Below are 25,429 nucleotides of genomic sequence, written 5' to 3' on the forward strand. Positions count from 1 at the left end.
GTTCCAGAGGTCCGCGAAACGACCCTTGGAAATGGTCAAATTATTCCTTTTATGTATAGCAAATCGATGATAAATAAAGTTATTATTATATATTTATGTAAAAATAAGAATAAATTTGAGTTGTTTTAAGCATAAAACTTTGAATTTTCTTTTCAGAAAACTCAGTGTTTATACAGCCCCAGGGGCTCCCATCTGGTGAGTATGGGCTTGGCACACCCAGGGTCCTGAGCTGGATATTATCATTCTTCTCTTTCTTGGTGATTGCTTTCTACTTTTGACTCTATCTCTCTCTCTCTCTCAGGGTAACTAGGGAATTTTTTTTGGTTGGTGCAGCATAAGCCTCAGGCTTCCTTGCCCCATATGGCTAATAATAATAATATATGTGAACACTGAGTTTTCTGAAAATAAAATTCAATATACAGAAACATATATTTTTTTATTTATATATAGGGGGGGGATCCGCGAACTTTTTTTTTTTTTTTTTAATTTTTGAAGTAGTTCGTAGATCCCTGTAGTTTGGGAACTACTGCTTTTGGGGAATGCAGCAGCTGTCTCTTAGAATAAATATATTGACCGTTTACATTTGGGCTAAATTCGGGTGCGTAGTCGTGCAACTGGAAGTTTCGAATGCACGGCTTGATTTGCCTGTTATTTCATTTGCGCATCGGCCATATTCCTGTCTATTTTAGGATAAGATTTTATTTTTTCTCTGCTTTATTATTTATATTATTTTTTTGCAAGTTTTTGTATGTTAATACAGCAGAGAATGAGCTTATACATTCGGGTTGCAGAGGATGATAAAGAGGAACCTATTGAATTGCCATGTGAGGATGACGGTACGCTATTACTTACTACCTTATCCGCTCAGTTCCCAAGCGCTTGCGGTTTGAAATATAAAAATGTGGAGTCTGGTTCTGTACGTGGAGTGCGACTTGTTGATGGGCGGTTGCATCCTCCAGATAGTGAATGGGGAACTATGGTGTACATTAGCGTATTTTCGAAAGAGAACAAAAGGAAATCTGATGAGCAGCTAGAAAACAGTACAGCCAAAACAAAACGGATGGAAAATAGACAGAAATGTTCGGATCTGATTGTTCTTGGTTTGCCTTGGAAAACAACTGAACAAGATTTAAGACAGTATTTTGAAACATTTGGAGAAGTTTTAATGGCACAGGTTAAGAAAGACCCAAAAACGGGCCAGTCGAAAGGATTTGGCTTTATAAGATTTGCAAATTTTGAATCACAAGTGAGGGTGCTTTGTAAGCGTCATGTTATTGATGGCCGGTGGTGTGATGTAAAAATACCAAATTCAAAAGAAGGTCAGATTGCTGAAATGAGTCGAAAAGTTTTTATAGGAAGATGTTCAGAAGACATTGGAGCAGAAGATTTACGAGACTACTTTTCCAAATTTGGAGAAGTAACTGATGTTTTTGTACCAAAACCATTTAGAGCATTTGCCTTCGTTACATTTCTGGATCCTGAAGTTGCCCAGAGCTTATGTGGTGAAGATTACATAGTTAAAGGGACCAGTATTCATGTGAGTAATGCTGTGCCCAAGAATGAGGCAGGTTTCCAGCATGGATTTCGTGGGTATAGTAGGATAGATGGTAGAGTTGGTGTACCAAGTTTAGGTTCTACTATGAGTGGTTATAGTACAGGAGCAGGTGGTGGAGGACCATTTGGAAGTGGTGGGCAAATAGCTCATCATGGTGCATTAGGTATTAATATGAGTGATGGTGGAATATGGAACCAAGGTACAGGAGGCGTAGGTGTTGGGGGGCATAGAGGTGAAATCCCTAACTTAGCAACCCTGGGTAGAAGCTTGGGATTAACCCAAGCAGTAGGTTTGGGTGGAAATCAGAATGCTGGGCAGGGAGGTGGCACAGGCCAAGCAGTAAACACAGCTCCTCCAACAATGGGGATGGGAGCACTAAATTTGGGTGCTGCATTGCCTGTGGTTGCTGCTGCTTTAGGACAAGTAGGACTTGGCCTTTTTAGTGGAAGTTTTCAACCTCAGACAGCAGCAGGTCAAGCTGATACCCAAGGATTGGGCACAGTACCAAACAATCCAAATCAACCAATGGCTTCTGCAACTTTAGGTAGTGGTGCAGCAGGTGGGCGATATTTAGGTTGGATAAACCAACCCCAGGCTGGGGCAGAAGCTGCAAATGCTGTGCAAGGTCCTTGGCATCAGAGAGATGGTGTGAAACCGGGTTATGGTATGTCAGTGTCACAATGAGTGAATGACTGAAGAAAGGCAAAAACTTATTTCTATCTTTGAAGAAAGGAAATGTACTTAGTTTCAGAAGGTGAATGGATATGGCTGATTGGATGTATGCATGTTACAATTGAAATCATAATTGAATATTGTAAGTTTAGTTTTGTGTGACTGTATAAACACTGTACTCAAATAACCAAGTGCATTTTTGAATGATGATTGTGTGTATTATATTTGTTTGGGCACCTTTGGTGTGTGTGTGTGTGTGAATGCATTAACACTGTTGTATGTTCTGTATATAAATAAAGTAATTTTATTGTTTATTTATTTTAGTTACATCATTTAAATAATTCTTTTGGCTATAAATGTTTGTCTTTTTCCATGTGTGTGCATTTGGATTGAATTTGTTACGACCAAAGTTTGTCCATCTATCAGCATTAAATATTTTGTATGTTAGTTATCCTCCCCCCCACCCCAAGAGAACTATGGTGCTTTAGAATTGTTTAATTTAGCAGATGTGTGTGTGTGTGTTCAAGAAAGAGGGAATCAGGTTATGGTGTTCAGGAATGGTATTGATGTGTTTTGAGTGGTGAAACTGAGCAGATTAGAAAATTTACTAACATTCTTGACTTTGTGATACATGAAAGGTTATTTTATTTTTTTCCTTTTCTGTATATGTTGTAAGTTTATCTTATCACTCCTCAGCATATAAGATTGACTACTCAAATATTTATATTGCTATTCGTGACAAGCCATTGAAACATATAGGCACCTCCGTAGCCAAGTGGGCAGGAGCAGCAGTGCGTAGCACACGCTTCTTGATTAGACCGGGGTTCAAGCCCGTGACCACCAATTACGGAGGATGCGAAAAGGTTAGAGAATGACCACCACACATCCCCGGAGCAAGATGGCCTTAGTTGCTAATGCTCCTAAAAACCAAACAACAACAAACAACATTGAAACATATAAGTTCATCATGTAATTCCAGGTCAAATTGGAATGCTATATATGATCAGTGTTCATACACTGATCTCAATAATTGATTTGTTATTAATCCATACAAAAACCTAATTGATATTGTTAACTGGTTAACTGCAACTGATTTTCGTCTACTACTTAACCATTATAGCGACAAATAGAAATTAATTTCTCTTTTTACCTGTTACAGGAAATTGAAAAATCAAATTACAAAAAAAAGCAAGTACTTTTAATTGTTAGCATCTCTAAATTGAAACACCTGTTTTAATGTTTTCCCAGTATGGTACTATTGTAATTCTTTTTGGTAATACGTGATACCGTCTTTAAAATTTATGACTAATACTAATTTTATCTATATGCAGAAGATTGAGAGTATTTATAGTGTATATTGTGGCCAAAATCAAAATTAACAGATCGCCATTTTCAATTCAGTAAAAAAAAAAAAAAAAAAGTCAAAAATTAATTTTTTATAATCAAAACAAAAGGAGAAGGGGGTTAAATAGATGTCACACAAGCATCTGAAGAACTGCAGTTTGAAAATTGCCATGCACCAGTAGTATTAGTATTGGTCACCTGAAGGAAGGAACAATAATATTTCTGATCCTTATGTTTATTTAAACTACCCACTAATGCTAGGTGGACATTTATTCCAACAGTTGATTACTTTGGCAAAATTCAAATTTCTGCATGGCTGTTCTGCAGCCATTCTTTTCCATTTTAAATTTATACCCCCTTGTGTGTTTCCTCTCAGAGAAAGAGTAAAGATGCTATGAGCATTTAGTTTACTTAACCTCAAAGCCTTATACACTTCAGTTAGTTTTCATGTAATTCAGTTACTTTTTATTTTATTTACCCAATTACTTTTTTTAATTCAGTTTAATTCATTATTTTCCCCTGGTAAAAAGGTATTCTTAGCTTTCAGCCAGATAGCAATTGATTGTTGTAATAAATTTCCGTCTGGGGTTGTAGAAGTGGAGGAGGATTGGACAAATTATTAGACAGATGATAGGTTTTTTTTTTTTTTGGCTTATGCTGTATAATATAAGCTTGCTTCCTTGCATCATTTGCCACTATTAATATTAATACTAATTAGGTCATCACACAGGTGTCTAGGCTACAGAGACTGCAGTTCACAGAATCTCTCTTCATAAGAATATTTTGTATCCCCAACTAATCTTGTTACTCTTTTCTGCAGCCTTTCCAATTGACTTTTGTCCTTATTTAAAATGAGGGGTTTCAAACCTGAGTGCAGTATTCCAGATGTGGTCTATTCGTTGTGTTATACAATGGGATGATCATCTCTATGTCACTTATGGCATAGTTCTATATGTTATTGACAGAACCTCAATGAACTGTTCTAACACCTTTTTGTTTGCACTGCTCAGAGAATTTCATGCTGGACAGTAGAGTTATCATTAGATCTTTTCCGTATTCTACTACCTTGAGTTTGGTACACCCAAATAGTATGTTATTCTGAGATTACTGTTAAATGTATTATCTTGCATTTATCACTTAAGCCTCATGTGCATGCTCCAGCCCATCAACTTAGTTATCTAGATCCTCTTGAAGTAGCATACCCTGATTACTGTCATTAACTACTATATATGCCCACCTTTGTGTCACCATCAAACTTGAAATACCTATACCAATATCATTAATAAATATTAAAAACAGTAAGGGCCTAGCACCAACCCTAGTAAAACCACACTCATCACATTAGTGAAGAACAGTGTCCCTTTGGAATCACTCTGTCTCCTACCACTTAGCCATTCCTTTATCCATAATATTAACTTGCTCCTAATGCCACATTGCTTCAATTTATACAACATTGTACATGTAGTACAGTATCAAAGGTTTTACTGAAATCTAAGTACATGATGTCAAAATTTTTCATTACATCCATTTCCTTTGTTACCACATAACAGCTAATCAAATTGGGGAGGCCTGATGTTCTTTAACAAATCCACACTACGATTCCTTATGGCACCACCTCTATCAAGATGATTTTGCATTACTTCTTTAACTACTGATTTCATTATTTTCCCTGGTAAAAAGGTAAACTGCAGCCATTATCAACCCACTGCAGGATGGAAGCCTCCTCAACAATTCACGTTGAGGGAAATGGACCATAATCTTGCACGCTGGTCCAGTGCGGGTTGGCAGATCAACCGTATTTAGCAGTCAGGGGCTTGAACCCCGGTCTACTCAAGGTGTGTGTGCTACTGCACTCCCGTTCCTGACCACTGGGCTACTAACTTCATTGGTTTATAGTTCCCACGTCACCCTCTGAACCACCCTTATGAGATACATTTGCACATCTCCAATCTGTAGGAACTTCTGAATCTAAGGATGCACATTATAATGGCTAAAGATTTAACAACCACTTTTGCAGCTTCTTTTAATATACAGGTAGCTCTTGGATTATGGTAGTTTGTTTTGTGATGATTCACAATAATGAGGTTTTGAGACCAAAGGGCCAAAAATATCAAAAAAACTATAAAAATTTCAAAAATGTGCAACTATAAATATCGGAAATGATGTAAAGAAAGCTACCCCCATCTACCATCTAAGCCAATCAGCGATGAGGTGACTGGAGATGAGATGAGATGAGAGCAGTGGAACACCCAGTTTGCTTGGTGTACTTTTGTTGAGCCACTATTCTACAGTGTCAGTTGGTGAGTTTTAATTAAAAATTGTTGATTACGTTAATAAAATAAGAGCCTCCATATCTAGTAAGAGAAGTGCAGTAAGGCCAAGTGAATGTGAAAATGTTGCTAAAAAGTCATGTAGATCTATCACATTGGAAAAAAATATATATGGAGGTAATTCGTAAAATGGAAAATGGTCAGATATGTCCTAATGTGTGTAGATGAAATTGTCTCCATCGATTGTGAGTAATAGAATGAAAAATGCAGATAAAATAAAACAGCCAATGCAGAATGCTACGACAGTAAGTGCAAGGCAAGTGAGCTATAGCAGAAGTAAACTTTTAGAAAAAATGGCAAAATTATTGTCATTGTGGGTGGAGGACAAATCAAAAAAACATACTGTTGACTCAAGCTGTTATTACTGATAAGGCAGTCAGTCAGTTTTTGAAGATCTTAAGAAAAAAGAGGGTGGTGATGAGACATTTTTAGGTAGCAAGGGATAGTTCATGTGATTTAATCTCGAAGTAAGTATTGCAGTGTGAAATTAAGTGGCATGGCTGTAAGTGTAGATGCTGAGGCAGTTGCAGCATTTCCTGCAGGGTTTCAAGGCATTGCAGAGGAGGGTAATTATCCTCCTGATCTCATTTTTAATGTTGACAAAACCAGGCATTATTGGAAGAAATTGTCATCACAAATCTTTATTGCCCGTGAACAGCAGTCTGCACCAGGTTTCAAAGCTGCAAAATACAGGCTAATGCCTTTTGCAGCTGTTGGGCACTAATGTCTCTGGCACTTTAAAATTAAAACCAATGTTGCTGTACCATTCACAGACACCACGTGCTCTCAAGGGCCTGAACAAAGCCATGTTGCCAGTCTGGAAATGCAACAGAAGGGCATGGGTGACAACTCTTGGATTGGTACACAAACTGCTTTTGCCCTACTGTGCTACATTTATGTCACGAGAATGAGTTACCATCCAAAGCTCTTCTTCCCTTGGACAATGTCCCTGCCACCATCCTGCAAACCTTTCTGAAGTCAGAACCTCTCTGTTCATTAGTGTTGTTTACATGCCACAAAACACCTCTTGTTGTCTCTGTTAAATGCATTGCTGTAGAAAGCAGTTATCCAGCAAAGCAAAGAACATTCTGCTACTGATTGAACTGCTACCAATCCACAACTTATAATTGATATTTGTTAAAAAAGTTAAAGGAAAGTTAAAACCCTCCATGACAAGACATTTTGATTTGCTGTACCACTTTTTGTCTGTATAGTTGTTTATATACTCTTTTTATTGTTGTTGGCCTGTAAGAGACTCCTCTTCGTGACTAATATTTTCTTCATTTCCCCTTTGTTTTCCCAGTGTTTATTCCACATAAGACTGACTCTCCACACTTGTAACCAGTGTCTACTGGTTGCATTATGGGTAGAAGTAACCCCAGAGAAACGTACCAACTGTGTGGTACTACACTTAAGGTGGTAGAAAATGAAAAGGACCTGGGAATAATTGTGCAGGCAGATATGAAGTTTTCTGAGCAATGCAGACAGGCTGCCAGGGCAGATCATGGGGTTTTGTCAATGATATATAGGAATTTTGCTAGCAGGGAAGAGGAGGTGATTATCCCTCTGTATAAGGCAATGGTCAGGCCACGCCTTGAGTACTGCATACAGGTCTGGAGGCCTCATTTTAGGAAGGATGTAGATTTACTTGAGCATGTACAGAGAAGGGCAACAAGATTGGTGAGGGGAATGAAGGGATCCTCTTACCAAGAGAGGCTTAAGTTCTGCAAATTGCAGTGGCTGGAGACTAGGCACCTGCACGGTGATCTGATTGAGGTGTATAAGGCCTTGAATGGGTTGAGCACGCTGAATTCTGATGGGATCCTTCCACTTTTTCAGATTACGAACCTAAGGGAGCATAAATTCAAATTAAGAAAAGACAGATGTAGAATAGATGTGCGGAAATTTGCCTTTAGCCAGCGGGTGGTTAATTGCTGGAACAAACTTCCATCTGTCGTTGTGGAAGTTGATAGGTTGAATAAATTTAAGGAGTAACTGGACAGGCATTTGGAGGGAATGGTGTGATTTTTTTTTTTTTTTGGCTGATGCTGCATAAGCTCATACACATGCTTTCTTGCATCACATGCCACTACTACTACTATTATTTTAGAATGCGTATGCTTATTGATCAAAAGCATCACTTCTCCCCATCCTGTCATGTAATTAGCTACTTTTTTATAATAGTTAAGTTTTCCCTAGTTATTCTGACAGTTTGAGTGACATGACAATGGTTAACAGACTGTTACATGTCATTGAGTCTGTCAATTTTGATTATTCAGATAAATTATGTTTGTATATTGCAAAAGTAATTTTGCATTTTATGTAAATAATTTTACATAATATACAAACATTCCAGAAATCCTTTTTTGATTGTTTTTCATTTACTGAGAAGAAAATACACAGAAAATGTTCTTTCTTCTCAGTTGAAAACCTTACATTATACAGGAGAATTTAATCCTCTGGTGGCACCTCCGTAGGCAGGAGCAGCAGTGCATAGCACATGCTTCTTGATTAGACCAGGGTTCGAGCCCATGACCACCAAATATGGAGGATGCGGAAAGGTCAGGGAATGACCACCGCATATCCCTGGAGCAATATGGCCTTAGTTGCTAATGCTCCTAAAAACCAAATAACAAACAAACAACCCTCTGGTGGTTACAACTTGAAATGGAATGTCCTTGTGGTGGCATCGGTGAGACTATTTTTTATTTTATATCCCCAGCTTTCTTAATTTTCACCTTTTCATCCAACTAGTGCCCTCCCCTTGTGGAAAAAAAAAATTTGATTTCCAGAAGTTGCACACAGTGGGAACAAAGAAATATTATAATGTGCCATTGGTGCAAACTAATATGAGACTGTCATTGGATAAGAAGTATGATTTCATTAGCTTTAATCGTATCAAAATTACTAGTGCTTGTCAACTAAGACAAAGCTTAATAGCTCATCTGCCAAACATGCCAAATTAAAATCTTTATTTTCAGTACAGTTTATTAGAACTTGGCAAGTGGCATGGGTACCAATGGTGATGTGTAGACTGTTCTCTGTTGCAAAGTAGCATTTACCTTCATAAAACGAGAAAATAATTATTGCTATATGAAAATTATATTTTTTATTTATAGTTTATTTATTTATATTTTTTATAGTCAGAAAAAAAAAACTTGGCCTCAGCAAATAAATCATAACGTGACAGGCAATGAAAGAAACATTGCATACGTGCATGACTATGGCTTTATTCTTAATTGTCGAGCTAATACTTTTTTAATGATCACACATGCATTCTGATAAAGTAAAAAGTTACCCATTAAAAATCAGCAATAAGTAATTCAAAATTGTTTGCTTTTTGATGCTGTCTTAAATTTTTTAATCTGTTATGCAAAAAAATCCATTACTTTTAAATAATAAAAACACATTTTAATTATTTTTTTGAAAATAAAAACTAAAGTACTTTAGACATGTTTATCATTGCCTCTCTTATTTGGGTGTTCTGAATATTACTTGACTGACAGCAAGCAAAATGTCAGTTTAAAAAATTCCTGTACTTCAAATTTTCTGCTTTTATGAAAGAGTTTGGCATACAGACTCTTAGAGAATAAGCACAACTTGATCCTGCATTTTTCCTGTTTGTGCAATAACTGACAAAGATTTTTAGAATTTTCAAACGTTTTGTTAAAAAGTATTACAAGTTTTGGCTGCAAGGGTCAAGTAGATAAAAGGCACAAAATCACTGAAATTGTGCAGGCTTTGAAGACCCTGTGCCCTAGCATATCATACAGTTTGGTGGTATTGTTAATGACTGAAGAGTTTTATATAATATACCATTTCAGAACATACATACAGTATAGCAGTTATATGGTGGGTACTGATGTCATTGTATTGATATAATAATATAATTCTGTAAACATACATTATAGTAATTATTATTCGTGTATTGTGAGATTTTGTTGTGGAGCATGACCAAATCTTGCCATCTTCTGAACTTGTCATAGAGATAAATTGATGATTATACTTTTATGTAAACCTAGCCTGAATCTGAAGGGTATTTTGTATTCATCCATATTAAACTTCAGAAATGTAGAAAGTTACTATAGTGATGATAATAACTGTATATAAGTTTATTGGTCATTGATGTGTTTTAATGACTGCATTAGCATTAGTAGAGGCATTTGATGCAAGAAAACAAGCTTATGCAGCATCAGCCAAAAAAAAAAAAAAAAAAAACCCACTTCCACTTCACCCCTCTGTTCATTCAAAATACCTGTCCAGCTGAGCCTTAAACTTATTTAGGCTATCAACCTCCACCACAAGGGATGGAAGTCTGTTCCACCAACCAACCACCCGCTGGCTAAAGGCAAATTTCCGCACGTCTATCCTACATCTGTCTTTCCTCAATTTGAATTTATGCCCTCTCAGGTGATTTTTCTGAGCTAGAGGAAGAATCCCATCAGCACTGAGCATGCTTAAACCATTCAAGGCTTTATACACCTCTATCAGATCACCTCGCTGGTGCCTAGTCTCCAGACACTGTAATTTGCAAAACTTAAGCCTTTCTTCGTAAGAGCACCCCTTTGTTCCATTCACTAATCTTGTTGCCCTTCTCTGTACTCGTTCCAGCAGCTCTACATCCTTCTTGAAATGAGGCCTCCAGACCTGTATACAGTACTCCAGGTGTGGCCTGACCATTGCCTTATACAACGGAATAATCACCTCCTTATCCCTGCTGGAAAAATTCCTGTATATCATTGACAATACTCCATGAGCTTCTCTTGCAGCCCATCTGCACTGCTCAGAGAACTTCATATCCGCCTGCACAACCACCCCCAAGTCCCTTTCATTCTCTACCACCTGTCAGTGTAGTACCACAGAGTTGATACGTTGCTCTGGGGTTGCTGTTTCCATGTGTAGTACTTTACATTTGTCAATGTTAAACTTCATTTGCCACCTCTCAGCCCATCTGCTCAACCTTTCCAGATCCTGTTGCAGCAGCATAGTGTCAGTAGTGTCCTTGACCACCCTGCCAACCTTTGTATCGTCTGCAAACTTGGACATTAAGCCCGATATACCATCATATCATTTATAAATACAGAAAACAATAATGGACCCAACACTGAGCCCTGAGGGACTCCACTAATAACATCAGTCCACGATGAGCAGTGTCCATTGATTACCACTCTCTGTCTTCTCCCCCTCAACCACCCCTTTATCCATAGCAGCAATTTGCCTCCGATGTCACACTGCTCCAATTTGTGTAGCAGTCTTCCATGTGCAACAGTATCAAAAGCCTTTCTAAGATCCATGTATATAATATGGAACTGTACAGGGAAATAGAGTGGGCCAGTAAATCAGAGTGTCTTATAATGGGAGATTTTAATTTCCCAGATATTGACTGGAATTTGGGGGCCGCTTACTCACACACTAGCAGAGCTTTTATGGATTTATTGGATGATTGTTTTCTACATCAGCATGTTCGGGAGGCAACTAGAGGGAGTAATACTCTTGATTTGATTATCAGCAGTAATTCTTAATGCATTAAGAATCTGCAGATAAATGAACCACTAGGTGGCAGTGATCACAGTGTGCTGAAGTGGGATTTACTCAAAGAGGTAACTACCATTAGGGGTAAAGGGAAGGGTTATTGCTTCCGTAAAGGCGACTACGATGGACTGAGACAGTATTTAAATTCTATACAGTGGGACCAACTGATGATGTTACCAACAGCAAATTCAAAATGGGAAGCATTCAAAGAACTTATTTTGGAAGCTACTAGGCTTTACATACCAACTAAGAAATATTGTTCAAGGTTTAGGCCAAAATGGATGTCAGATGAACTAATGAGGCATATGGCAGAGAAGAAAAATGCATGGGATACATACAAATTAACACATGACACAGAAGCCTATGATAGATACAAGTTGATATGCAACCAAGTTACAAAGGAGGTTAGGCAGGCGAAGGCAGATTACGAGAAATCCTTGGCAAGGGATGCAAAGAAAAACAGCAAAGAGTTCTTTGCTTATGTAAACTCTAGAAGGAAGGGGATGAATCAGATTGGTCCACTTGATATTGATGGGTCAAGTGTTGATGATCCTGCTCAGGTAGCTAACAAACTAAATGAATATTTTGCATCGACATTCACACATGAGGAGTTATTCGGCGAGGGGAATGCCAGAGGTGTATTCAACTCTAGCAGTAAGCTACAGAATCTTGAAATAACTGGGAGTAAAGTGGAGGAGAAACTGTTGAAGATAAACACAAGAAAGGCACCCGGGGTGGATGGGATCTATCCAGTTATATTAAAGGAGGCAGCAAAGGAAGCAAGCAAACCCTTAGCCATAATTATGAGAGCTTCCTTGGACTCAGGGGAGGTACCCATAGACTGGAAATGTGCAAATGTGACCCCAATTCACAAAGGAGGATCAAAGGCTGACACAAGTAATTATAGACCTGTGAGCTTAACTTCTGTTCCAGGAAAATTAATGGAGGCACTGGTTAAAGAAGCACTGCAGGATCATTTAGACAATACTTCAGTTATAGCTCAGACACAGCATGGTTTTGTTAAGGGGAAGTCTTGCCTGACCAACTTGATTGGATACTATGATGCAGTCACAAAAGAACTGGATGCAGGGAATAACTTTGATATTATATACTTGGATCTTAGAAAGGCTTTTGATACTGTTGCACATGGAAGACTGCTACACAAATTGGAGCAGTGTGACATTGGAGGCAAATTGCTGCTATGGATAAAGGGGTGGTTGAGGGGGAGAAGACAGAGAGTGGTAATCAATGGACACTGCTCATCATGGACTGATGTTATTAGTGGAGTCCCTCAGGGCTCAGTGTTGGGTCCATTATTGTTTTCTGTATTTATAAATGATATTGATGATGGTATATCAGGCTTAATGTCCAAGTTTGCAGACGATACAAAGGTTGGCAGGGTTGTCAAGGACACTACTGACACTATGCTGCTGCAACAGGATCTGGAAAGGTTGAGCAAATGAAGTTTAACATTGACAAATGTAAAGTACTACACATGGGAAACAGCAACCCCAGAGCAACGTATCAACTCTGTGGTACTACACTGACAGTGGTAGAGAATGAAAGGGACTTGGGGGTGGTTGTGCAGGCAGATATGAAGTTCTCCGAGCAGTGCAGACGGGCTGCAAGAGTAGCTCATGGAGTATTGTCAATGATATACAGGAATTTTCCAGCAGGGATAAGGAGGTGATTATTCCATTGTATAAGGCGATGGTCAGGTGTCATTTCAAGAAGGATGTAGAGCTGCTGGAACGAGTACAGAGAAGGGCAACAAGATTAATGAATGGAACAAAGGGGTGCTCTTACGAAGAAAGGCTTAAGTTTTGCAAATTACAGTGTCTGGAGACTAGGCACTAGCGAGGTGATCTGATAGAGGTGTATAAAGCCTTGAATGGTTTAAGCATGCTCAATGCTGATGGGATTCTTCCTCTAGCTCAGAAAAATCACCTGAGAGGGCATAAATTCAAATTGAGGAAAGACAGATGTAGGATAGACGTGCGGAAATTTGTCTTTAGCCAGCGGGTGGTTGGTTGGTGGAACAGACTTCCATCCCTTGTGGTGGAGGTTGATAGCCTAAATAAGTTTAAGGCTCAGCTGGACAGGTATTTTGAACGAACAGAGGGGTGAAGTGGAAGTGGGTTGTTTTTTTTTTTTTTTTGGCTGATGCTGCATAAGCTTGCTTTCTTGAATCAAATGCCTCTGCTAATGCTAATTCCCTGCATCCAGTTCTTTTGTGACTGCATCATAGTATCCAATCAAGTTGGTCAGGCAAGACTTCCCCTTAACAAAACCATGCTGTGTCTGAGCTATACCTGAAGTCTTGTCTAAATGAGCCTGCAGTGCTTCTTTAACCAGTGCCTCCATTAATTTTCCTGGAACAGAAGTTAAGCTCACAGGTCTATAATTACTTGTGTCAGCCTTTGATCCTCCTTTGTGAATTGGGGTCACATTTGCACATTTCCAGTCTATGGGTACCTCCCCTGAGTCCAAGGAAGCTCTCATAATTATGGCTAAGGGTTTGCTTACTTCCTTTGCTGCCTCCTTTAATATAACTGGATAGATCCCATCCACCCTGGGTACCTTTCTTGTGTTTATCTTCAACAGTTTCTCCTCCACTTTACTCCCAGTTATTTCAAGATTCTGTAGCTTACTGCTAGAGTTGAATACACCTCTGCCATTCCCCTCACTGAATAACTCCTCATGTGTGAATGTCGATGCAAAATATTCATTTAGTTTGTTAGCTACCTGAGCAGGATCATCAACAGTTGACCCATCAATATCAAGTGGACCAATCTGATTCATCCCCTTCCTTCTAGAGTTTACATAAGTAAAGAACTCTTTGCTGTTTTTCTTTGTATCCCTTGCCAAGGATTTCTCGTAATCTGCCTTCGCCTGCCTAACCTCCTTTGTAACTTGGTTGCATATCAACTTGTATCTATCATAGGCTTCTGTGTCATGTGTTAATTTGTATGTATCCCATGCATTTTTCTTCTCTGCCATATGCCTCATTAGTTCATCTGACATCCATTTTGGCCTAAACCTTGAACAATATTTCTTAGTTGGTATGTAAAGCCTAGTAGCTTCCAAGATAAGTTCTTTGAATGCTTCCCATTTTGAATTTGCTGTTGATAACATCATCAGTTGGTCCCACTGTATAGAATTTAAATACTGTCTCAGTCCGTCGTAGTCGCCTTTACGGGAGCAATAACCCTTCCCTTTACCCCTAATGGTAGTTACCTCTTTGAGTAAATCCCACTTCAGCACACTGTGATCACTGCCACCTAGTGGTTCATTTATCTGCAGATTCTTAATGCATGAAGAAATACTGCTGATAATCAAATCAAGAGTATTACTCCCTCTAGTTGCCTCCCGAACATGCTGATGTAGAAAACAATAATCCAATAAATCCACAAAAGCCCTGCTAGTGTGTGAGTAACCAGCCCCCAAATTCCAGTCAATATCTGGGAAATTAAAATCTCCCATTATAAGACTCTCTGATTTACTGGCCCACTCTATTTCCCTGTACAGTTCCGTATTATACTCATCAGAGTCATTAGGCCTATAGCACACTCCTACTCTCAATTTTGATCTCCCAATGTTTATGTCACACCAAACTGACTCAACACTGCACTGTCCAGCGATGTCGACTGGCTTCACTTCCTTGGTTTTTATGTGTTTCTTAACTAATAGCATAACCCCTCCCCCCCCCCTTCCTATCCTGTCTATCCTTTCTGTAGACGTTGTACTCCCCAAATTGCAGTTCTGCATGCCTTATATCTGTGTGACACCACGTCTCTGATATCCCAACAATATCTGCCTTCGATGTTTTGAGCAATACCTCAAATTCATCAAATTTATTTACTAAACTCCTAGCATTGGTGTACACGCAAGTATACCTGCACCTGTTTCTATTCTTAGCTACCCTAACACAACCCATGTGTTTACTTGTACCGCAATGGCTCCCAGCAGTCTCTGAAATACCATGCATCTTGTTTTTTAGGCTTCTGCTCATTCTAATAGAAGCAGTGCAAGAATCACTTTCACCTCTGCCAGTGGCTACTGTCAATCTATTGGTCTTTGTCTCCCCCCAAGCTAGCAGTTTTCCGACCCACCTAACACTGCCTCGATAGCATCAGCAAATATTCTTGCACCCTTTCTATTTAAGTGTATCCCATCCCTGTAGAAGCAATCTCTCCTGTTAACAAGTACAGTCCAGGCTGAAAAAAATTCTACCCCTTGAGCCTTGCACTATCTTTCCAGGGCCGAATTGATCGACAAGGCTCTCATCATATACTCCCTCCTATCGTGTCTGGGCAGAATTGCAGACACTTTCAAATTCAACCCTAATTCTCGGCTTTTGTTCAACACTTCTACCCAGGTGTTGAAAATGATCCCTTCTGCTCTATTTCAGCCTTTATTTTAATAGTAGAATCAAAAAACACCTGTTAGACCCCCTCCCCTCCAACAAAAATTTGTTTATATTATATAATTGTACTGGCATATTGATGCTTGTATAAGCTACCAGTGGAACTAATGAGTCAGCCACCACCACCACCAAAAATAATTTATGGGTGGTAGGGGTTTTCTGATTACATGCATTTAAAAACCTGTCAATTGTCAAAGCTGTACTGATAACTCAGTGGCATAACCATAATTTTTGGTCTCATGTGAAAGACTACCAAAGGGCTCCCTCACTCTTTTTATTTACATAAAACACCAATGTCTTAACCATAAAAAATATTTATGTACGTTTTAAGTAACATTAAAAAAAGTTGGTACATCAAAATAAGCAATTTAATGATCTATAACATTATAATTAGACTAATTTATAAAGTTGATTCTTATTTAGAAATTTATCTTTCTTGCCTTTGTTTGCAAATCACTAATTAGTTCTTTAAGTTCCATATTGGTGCCTTTTCGTATTCAGTAGCTAGTATAGCAAGAATTTAAGTGGTTGTCCTATTGAATTTCTTTTATAGGTTATTATTATTTCTAATTTAATTTGTTAAGTGACCACTACTGTGAGAGGAAACAAAAAATAATGTATAGTGCCCCTTTAATATTATATAATAATAATGTTATTATTTGGTATAGTTTTCTTTCTATAATATTTATAAAAATTTTATTGGAACAGATCTGCATCCATCCACCTTTCCTTATGAGTTCTTATACTTTGCTAGTTCTTGCGTGGTAGCCACGTCTTTGTGATTACTAATGAGGATACTATCACTTGTTTAATAGGTAATGAATTTATAAATCTGTACTATATAAATAAAAGTGCTGTTAAATGCATCCATGCAACATATATAATATTTCATTAATTTCAATAAAAATTAATGTTGAAAACTATTTGAAAGCAATACAAAGTTAAATTATAAGAGTACATCATTTGCAGGGACAGGATGTTTTAAATAAGTTGCTTAACTTCAGGAGGTTGTTCTAGAGGTGAATTGGAGCAAAAAATGTCATATAAACCATAGGTCATTTCAGTAACATGTTATCATGTTAGGTATAATGTAGCAAGCTAACACAATTGTAAATGTGACTTTTGCTTTTGTTGTACAATTTTGGCTAGTGTGATTCTGTTGTGTTGCAGAGTTATTTTCAATAAAAGTAAAGACTCCAGACATACATTTTTTGTAGGAGGTATGGAAATAAAGTTCCTGAACTGGTGGTAGTAAAAAGAACACTCAAATAAAGGAGCTAAAAAATGGTTTTATTTTTATTCAAAGTAATCACGCCTGACTGAATGCAATTATTACACCATTCTAAAAATTTTGTAAACAGTCAGCAAAGGTATCCGAAGAGATGAAGTTCAATATGGTGATTACGTTTTTCTTTGTGTTCTCAACATACTGAAATCTTTCCTTTGAGGGCAGTTTTCACCTTGGGAAAAAGGAAGAAGTCCACTGATCATAGATTGAGAAAGTAGAGTTGATGGTTGATATGTACAGTGCCATGTTTTAGCCTTAGTAGCAGCATATGATGCAAGGAAAGCAAGCATATACGGCATCGCCCGGAAAAAGAAAAGAAAAAAAAACGCTTTCCCATTTCAACCACCCATTCACTCCAAATGTTTTAGTTTTGCCTTGAATGTATTTAAACTGTCAACTTCCACAAGGACTGATGGAAGCTTGTTAGCATTCACCCACTGGCTAAAGGCAAATTTCTGCACATATGTTCTACAACTATTTTTCTTCAATTTGAATTTATGCTCCCTCAGATGTGTAATTTGAGCAAGAGAAAGAATCCCAGTAGCATTGAGCTAGCTCAAACCATTCAAGGCTTTATAAACCTCTATCAGATCACCTCGCAGGATGCCTAGTCCCCAGACACTGCAATTTGCAGAACTTAAACCTTTCTTGTTAAAAGAAACACTTTGTTCCACTCGCCAATCTCATTTCCCTCTGTACTTGTTCCAGCAGCTCTATGGCCTTCCTAAAATGAGGCCTCCAGACTTGTACACATTATTCAAGGTGTGGCCTGACCATTGCCTTATACAAAGAGCTAATCACCTCCTTAACCTAGCTAGAAAAATTCTTGTATATCATTGACAAGACCCCATGACCTGCTCTGGCAGCCTGTCTGCATTGCTCAGGAAACTTCATATCTAACTGCACAATTACCACAGGTCTTTTTCATTCTCCACTTTTTTGAGTGTAGTACTGCACTGCTTCTATTGAAATGCAGTTGAGCAGCAGCCTGGAAAGCAAAGCAATGGGGATTTCCAGGACTACTGGTAGTTATAGTGGAACAAATAAATACATGGTCTGTGTTAGGGTAACTAAGAGTAGAAACAGGTGCATGTATACTTGCATGTACACCAATGCTAGGAGTATATTTAATAAATTTGATGAGCTTGAAGTACTAGTGAAGACATCAAAGGCAGATATTGTTGGGATATCAGACACGTGGTGTCACACAGACATAAACAGTGCAGAATTGGAATTTAGGAAGTACAATGTGTACAAAAAGGATAGACAGGACAGGAAGGGAGGAGGGGTTATGCTGTTAGTTAAGAAACACATAAAATCTAAGGAAGTGTATCCAATTGATGTTGGCAAACAATGCAATGTTGAGTCTGTTTGGTGTGACATAAGTACTGGGAAAGGAAAAATGAGAGTAGGTGTGTGTTATAGGCCTAATGAATCTCATGAGTATAATGAGCAGTTGTGCAGAGAAATAGTGGGCCAGTAAATCAGTGTCTTATAACGGGGGATTTTAATTTCCCAGATTGACTGGAATTTGTGGGTTGGTCACTCACAAACTAGCAAAGCTTTTGTGGATTTATTGAATGATTGTTTTCTACAGCAGCATGTTCAGGAGGCAACCAGAGGGAGTAAAACTCTTGATTTGATTATCAGTAGTGATTCTTCATGCATTAAGAATCTGCAGATAATGGAACCACTAGATGGCAGTGATCACAGTGTGCTGAAGTGGGATTTACTCAAAGAGATAACTACCATCAGGGGTAAAGGGAAGGGTATTTGCTTTCTTAAAGGTGACTGGTGGTCTGAGACGGTGTTTAAATCCTATATGGGGGGGGCACAACTGATGATGTTAGCAACAGCAAATTCAAAATGGGAGGCATTCAAAGAATTTATCTTGGAAGCTAACTAGGCTTTACATACCAACTAAGAAATATTGTTCAAGGTTTAGGCCAAAATGGATGTCAGATGAACTAATTAGACATGTGGCAGAGAAGAAAAATGCATGGGATACATATAAATTAACAGGTGACACAGAAGCCTATGATAGATATAAACTAGTCTGTAACCAAGTCACAAAGGAGGTTAGGCAGGCAAAGGCAGAGTACAAGAATCTTGGCAAAGGATGCAAAGAAAAACAGCAAAGAGTTCTTTACTTATGTAAACTCTAGAAGGATGGGGATGAATCAGATTGGTCCACTTGATATTGATCATTCAACTGTTGATGATCCTGCTCAGGTATCTAACACACTAAATGAATATTTTACATTTACATTCACACATGAGCAGTTATTCAGGGAGGGGAATGCCAGAAGTGTATTAAACTCTGGCAATAAGCTAGATAATCTTGTAATAACTGAGAATAAAGTGGAGGAGAAATTGTTGAAGATAAACATAAGAAAGGCATCTGGGGTGGATGAAATCTATCCAGTTCTATTAAAGGAGGCAGCAAAGGAAGTAAGCAAACCCTTAGCCATAATTTTGAGAGCTTCCTTGGACTCAGAGGTAGTACCCATGGATTGGAGATGTGCAAATGTGACTCCAATCCACAAAGGAGGATCAAAGGGAGGCACAGGTAATTGCAGACCTGTTAGTTTAATTTATGTTCCAGGGAAATTAATGGAGGCCCTGGTTAAAGAAGTATTGCAGGATTATCTAGACAAGACTTCAGTTATAGCTCGGACACAGCATCAGTTTGTTAAGGGGAAGTCTTGTCTGGCCAATTTGATTGGATACTGTGATGTAGAAGATGTAATTCTTAGAAGAAGAACAATGTGAGTTCAGAAAAGGGAGAAGCACAACAGATGCCATTTTCTCACTACAACAAATTTTGGAGAAAAGAAGAGAATTCAGTCTACCAACATTTCTGCTCTTTATTGATTATGAAAAAGCATATGACAATGTAAACTGGGGAAAACTTTGGCAGATTCTACGTGAAGAAAATATCCCAACCCAACTCCGAAAAGTGATCCAAAGCCTATATAAAAACTCAAAAGTCTGTATAAAATATTCTAATGGCCAACTATCAGACCCAATTAACACCAATAAAGGAGTGAAACAAGAATGTGGACTATCAGCAAATTTATTTAATATCTACATCAATAAAATTCTTAAAGAATGGAAACAAACAATTAACAATGGAATACAGTTGAACAACAGGAATAAAATCCAAACTATATTATATGCTGATGATCAAGTTATAATTGCAAAATCTGAAAATGAACTACAGATAGCAGCAAATGAACTTAATAAAATAGGTAAAAAGTACGAGATGAAAATTTCCACCTCAAAAACAAAATCCATGGGATTATGTGGAAAAAACAGAGTCAAAATTGTTATTGATGATAAAATAATAGAACAAATATCTGACTTCATCTATTTGGGAAATTTAATATCAAATGAAGGGAAAGACATCCACACTAAACTACTGTTATTTTTGTTATTTGTTTTTTTAGGAGCATTAGCAACTAAGGCCATATTGCTCCGGGCATATGCAGTGATCATTCCCTGACCTTTCCGCATTCTCCGTATTTGGTGGGCACGGGCTCGAATCCCGGTCTAATCAAGAAGTGTGCACTAAACTACAAAAATATAATAAAATTAATGGAACAATGAGACGCCACTTTGGAAAACAAATGACAACCGAAACAAAATTACGACTGCACAACATCACTTCAGAACCAGCCCTCTTCTACAGCTGTGAGACTTGGGTCATAAATAAGAATTACGCACACAAACTAGAAGCAGCACAAATGAGATTTTTAAGACCATTATTAGGCTTTACAAGACTAGACCACTAAAGAAATTTAGATATCCACGAGAAATTAAAAGTAGATAACGTAGTAAATTACATAAAACGGTATCAGGAAAAATGGATCCCAAAATTAGCCTTTAACTACAAACATACATTTGGTCGACCAAGACAACGATGGTGAGATCAAGACCACCTCCAAGAGCTACAACGGAACACCTCTTAAAAGACCTAAGCCGGACCAAGTTCATGATGATGATGATGACTATGATGTAGTCACAAAGGAACTGGATGCAAAAAATAATTTTGATATCATATATTTGGATCTTAGAAAGACTTTTGATACTGTTGCACATGGAAGACTGCTGCACAAATTGGAGCATTGTGGCATTGGAGGCAAATTGCTGCTATGGATAAAGGGATTATTGAGTGGGAGAAGACAGAGTAGTAATCAATGGACACTGCTCTTCGTGGAATAATGTTATAGTGAAGTCTTCCAGGGTTCAGTGTCGGGTCCATTGTTGTTTTCTGTATTCATCAATGATATTGATGATGGTATATCAGGCTTAATGTCCAAGTTTGCAGACAATACGAAGGTCGGCAGGGTTGTTAATGACAGTATGTTGCTACAACAGGATCTAGAAAAGTTGAGCAGCTGGGTTGAGAGGTGGCAACTGAAGTTTAACGTTGACAAATGTATAGTACTGCATATGGGAAGCAGTAATCCCTGAGTAACATATCAAATGTGTGGTATTACACTGACACTCAGAGTGAAAAGGACCTGGGGATGATTGTGCAGGCAGATATGAAGTTTTCTGAGAGTGCAGACAGTCTGCAAGAGTAGGTCGTGGCGTCTTGTCAATGATATACTCTGGCATTACTGCTACCCATATGCGGTACTTTGCATTTGTTAAAGTTAAACTTCAGTTGCTACCTCTCAACCCATCTTCTCTACTTTTCAAGATCCTGTTGCAGTAATGTACTATAACCCTGCCAACCTCTGTAGCAAACTTGGACATTAAGCCTGAAATACTGTCATCACTATCATTGATAAATACAAAAAACAACAATGGGCCCAACATCGAACCCTAGGTAGGAATTCCACTAATAACATTAGTCCATGAAGGGCAGTGTCCGCTGATTATCACTCTGTCTTCTCCCACTCAACATCCATTTATCCATAGCAGCATTTTGCCCTTAATGCCATATTGCTCCAATTTGTACAATAGCCCTGCATGTGCAGCAGTATCAAAATCATTACTGAAATCCAAGTATATAATATCAAGATTATTTTTTGCACGAAGTTCCTTTGTAATCACATTAGTATCCAATCAATTGGTCAAACAAGACTTTCCCTTAACAAATCCATGCTATGTGTGAATTATTACTGCAGTCATGTCTAGATGATCATGCAGTGCTTCTTTAACCAAGCCGACCGGGCTAGCCGAGTGGGTAAAGTACCTGCCCGGCAACCCAAAGGTCGCGGGTTCGATTCCCGCCTCGGGCTTGGATCAAAGTGCTGCAAAAACCTTGGGAGGTGCAATATGGCCACAGAAGCCAATGCGCCAACAACTGCCAAATCAAAAAAAAAAAAAAAAATCAAAAATCTTTAACCAATGACTCCATTATTTTCCCTGAATTTAAACTAACAGGTTTGTAAGTTACTCGTGTAACTTACAAACTGGGAATACATCAGCACATTTCCAGTCTGTGGGGACCTCCCCTGAGACCAACAATGCTCTCATCATGGGTAAGGGTTTGCTTACTTCCTTTGTCGCCTCCTTTAATATAACTGGATAGATCCTATCCATCCCAGGTGTCTTTCTTAAGTTCAACTTCAACAATTTTTTCTCCACTTTGCTTCTCAGTTATTACAAAATCCTTTAGTTCCCTGTTACAGTTTGATAAACTTCTGCCATTCACCTCCCTAAATAACTCCTTGTTTGAATGTAGATGCAAAATACACACTGTTTATCAGCTACCTGAGCAGAATCATCAAATGTCATACCATCAATATCAAGTGAACAGATCTGATTCATCCCCTTTCTTCTAGAGTTTACATAAGTAAAGAAGTCTTTGCCATTCCTCTTTACATCCTTTACCAATGATTTCTCGTAATCTGCCTTCCCTTGCCTAACCTCCTTTGACTTGATTACAGACTAGCTTATATCTATCATAGGCTTCTATGTCTGCTGATAATTTATTAGATTAGCATTAGTAGAGGCATATGATGCAAGAAAGCAAGCTTATACAGCATCAGCCAAAAAAAAACAAAACAAAAAAAAGCCCTTCCCATTTCCCCATCCATTCACTCCAAATGTTTGTCTAGTTCTGCCTTGAATTTATTTAAGCTGTCAACTTCTACAACAATAGATAGAAGTTTGTTCCAGCAATCAACCACACTCTGGCTAAAGGCTAATTTCTGTACATCTGTTCTTCAACTATCTTTCCTCAATTTGAATTTATGTCCCCTCAGGTGATTAATCTGGGAAAGAGGAAGAATCCCATCAACATTTGGCTCGCTCAACCCATTCAAGGCCTTATGCACCTCAATCAGATCACCTCGCAGGTGCCTAGTCTCCAGACACTTCAATTTGCAGAACTTAAGCCTTTCTTCATAAGAGCAACCCTTTATTCCATTTACCAATGCATCCCGTGGATTTTTATTCTCTGCCACGAGTCTCATTAGGTCATCTGACATCCATTTAGGCCTAAACCTTGAACAATATTTCTTAGTTGGTATGTAAAGCCTAGTAGCTTCCAAGATTAATTTCTGAATGCTTCCCATTTAGAATTTGCTATTGCAAACATCAGTTGGTCCCACTTTATAGAATTTAAAAACTGTCATAGACTGCTGTAGTCAACTTCATGAAAGCAAAAACCCTTCCCTTTACCCCTGATGGTAGTTACATCTTTGAGTAAATAACACATCAGTACACTGTGATCACTGCCACTTAGTGGTTCCTTTATCTGCAGATTCTTAATGCATGAATAATCACTGCTGATAATCAAATCAAGAGTATTACTCTCTCTGGTTGCTTCTCGAACATGCTGCTATAGAAAACAATCATCCAATAAATCCACAAAAGTCTTGCTAGTATGCGAGTGACCACTGCAAATTCCAGTCAATATCTGGGAAGTTAAAATCCATCATAAGACAATCTGATTTACTGGCCTAATTTATTTCTCTGTACAGGTGTTCATTGTACTCTTCAGAGTTGTTAGGCCTATAACACACTCCTGTTCTCATTTTTGCTTTCCCGGTGCTTATGTCGCACCAAACTGGCAGTTTTTAAATCTGTCCACCCATATCAACTGGATGCACTTCCCTGGATTTTGTTTTTCTTAACTAACAGCATTACCCCTCCACCCTTTTTACTCTGTCTAACCTTTCTGTACACATTGTACTTCCAAATTCTAGTTCTGTATTGCTTATATCTATGTGACACTGTGTCTTTAATGTCTTAACAATATCTGCCTTTGATGTCTTGACCAGCACTTCAAATTCAACAAATTTATTTACTATACTCCTAGCATTGGTGTACATGCAAGTGTGCATTCACCTGTTCTTACTCTCAGTTACCCTAACACAGCCCATGTATTTACTCGTTCCACGATGACTCCCAGCAGTTCTTGAAATCCCAAGCACCTTGCTTTCCAGGCTGCTGCTAATTCCAATAGAAGCAGTGCATGAATGACTTTCAACTCTGCTTGGGGCTACTGTTAATCTATTAGTCTGTGAATCTCCCCAAATTAGCAATTTTCCGACCCACCTAACACTGTATTGATAGCATTAGCAAATATTCTTGCACTCTTTCTATTTAAGCGTATCCCATTCCTGTAGAAGCAGTCTATCCTGCTAACAAGCCCAGACCATGCTGAGAAAACATCTTCCTCATAAGCCTCGCACAATCTGTCCAGGCCTGATTTGATTGATAAGGCTGTCGTCATATACTCCCTTCTATCGTGTTTGTGCAGAATTGCAGATACTTTCAAATTTAACCCTAACTTGCAGATTTTTTTAACATTGACTTGTACCTGTTAAGTAGTCCACAGATCTACTCTTAATGTCATTAGTGCCCAAAGTGTACAACAATATTGCCTTTTTTGCCCTTAAAGATATCTGCTCTACAATGTCATGAAATTTTGTCCCTGGCAGACATACCCTGGTCCTGTTCCACCTATCCTTTTTGCACAGTATATTTCCCATCCTCTCATCACAGAGCAATATGGCCTTAGTTGCTAATGCTCCTAAAAACCAAAACAACAACAACAACAACAACATTTCCCATCTCCCTGACAGTTGAGTCACCAACAATAACTAGCTCCTGTTAGTCATGTCTTCACAACAAGTGCAGAAAGAGCTGGGGTGTAATCGTGAAACAAGAACCAACTGCCTTTCTCTCAAAATTGTGGCATCACCTGGGAAATGTGCTTCAATAGTCTTTAAAACGCTTGTACATAGAATGCAGCATTGACTCTCTCCCCTTCATTACAAATTCCTCTTGAATCACACCTTAAATTCACCATAAAACAA

General features: G+C 38.3%; 1 pseudogene; it reads left to right on the forward strand.

Moving 5' to 3' along the window:
* Positions 1–668: 668 nt before the first annotated feature.
* LOC150081009 (TAR DNA-binding protein 43 pseudogene) lies at positions 669–2,389 on the forward strand (annotated as a pseudogene).
* The last annotated feature ends 23,040 nt before the right edge of the window (positions 2,390–25,429 follow it).

This window comes from Mastigoproctus giganteus, chromosome 9 (assembly GCF_048544385.1).
Source record: "Mastigoproctus giganteus isolate SK-2022 chromosome 9, ASM4854438v1, whole genome shotgun sequence".
Lineage (NCBI taxonomy): Eukaryota > Metazoa > Arthropoda > Arachnida > Uropygi > Thelyphonidae > Mastigoproctus > Mastigoproctus giganteus.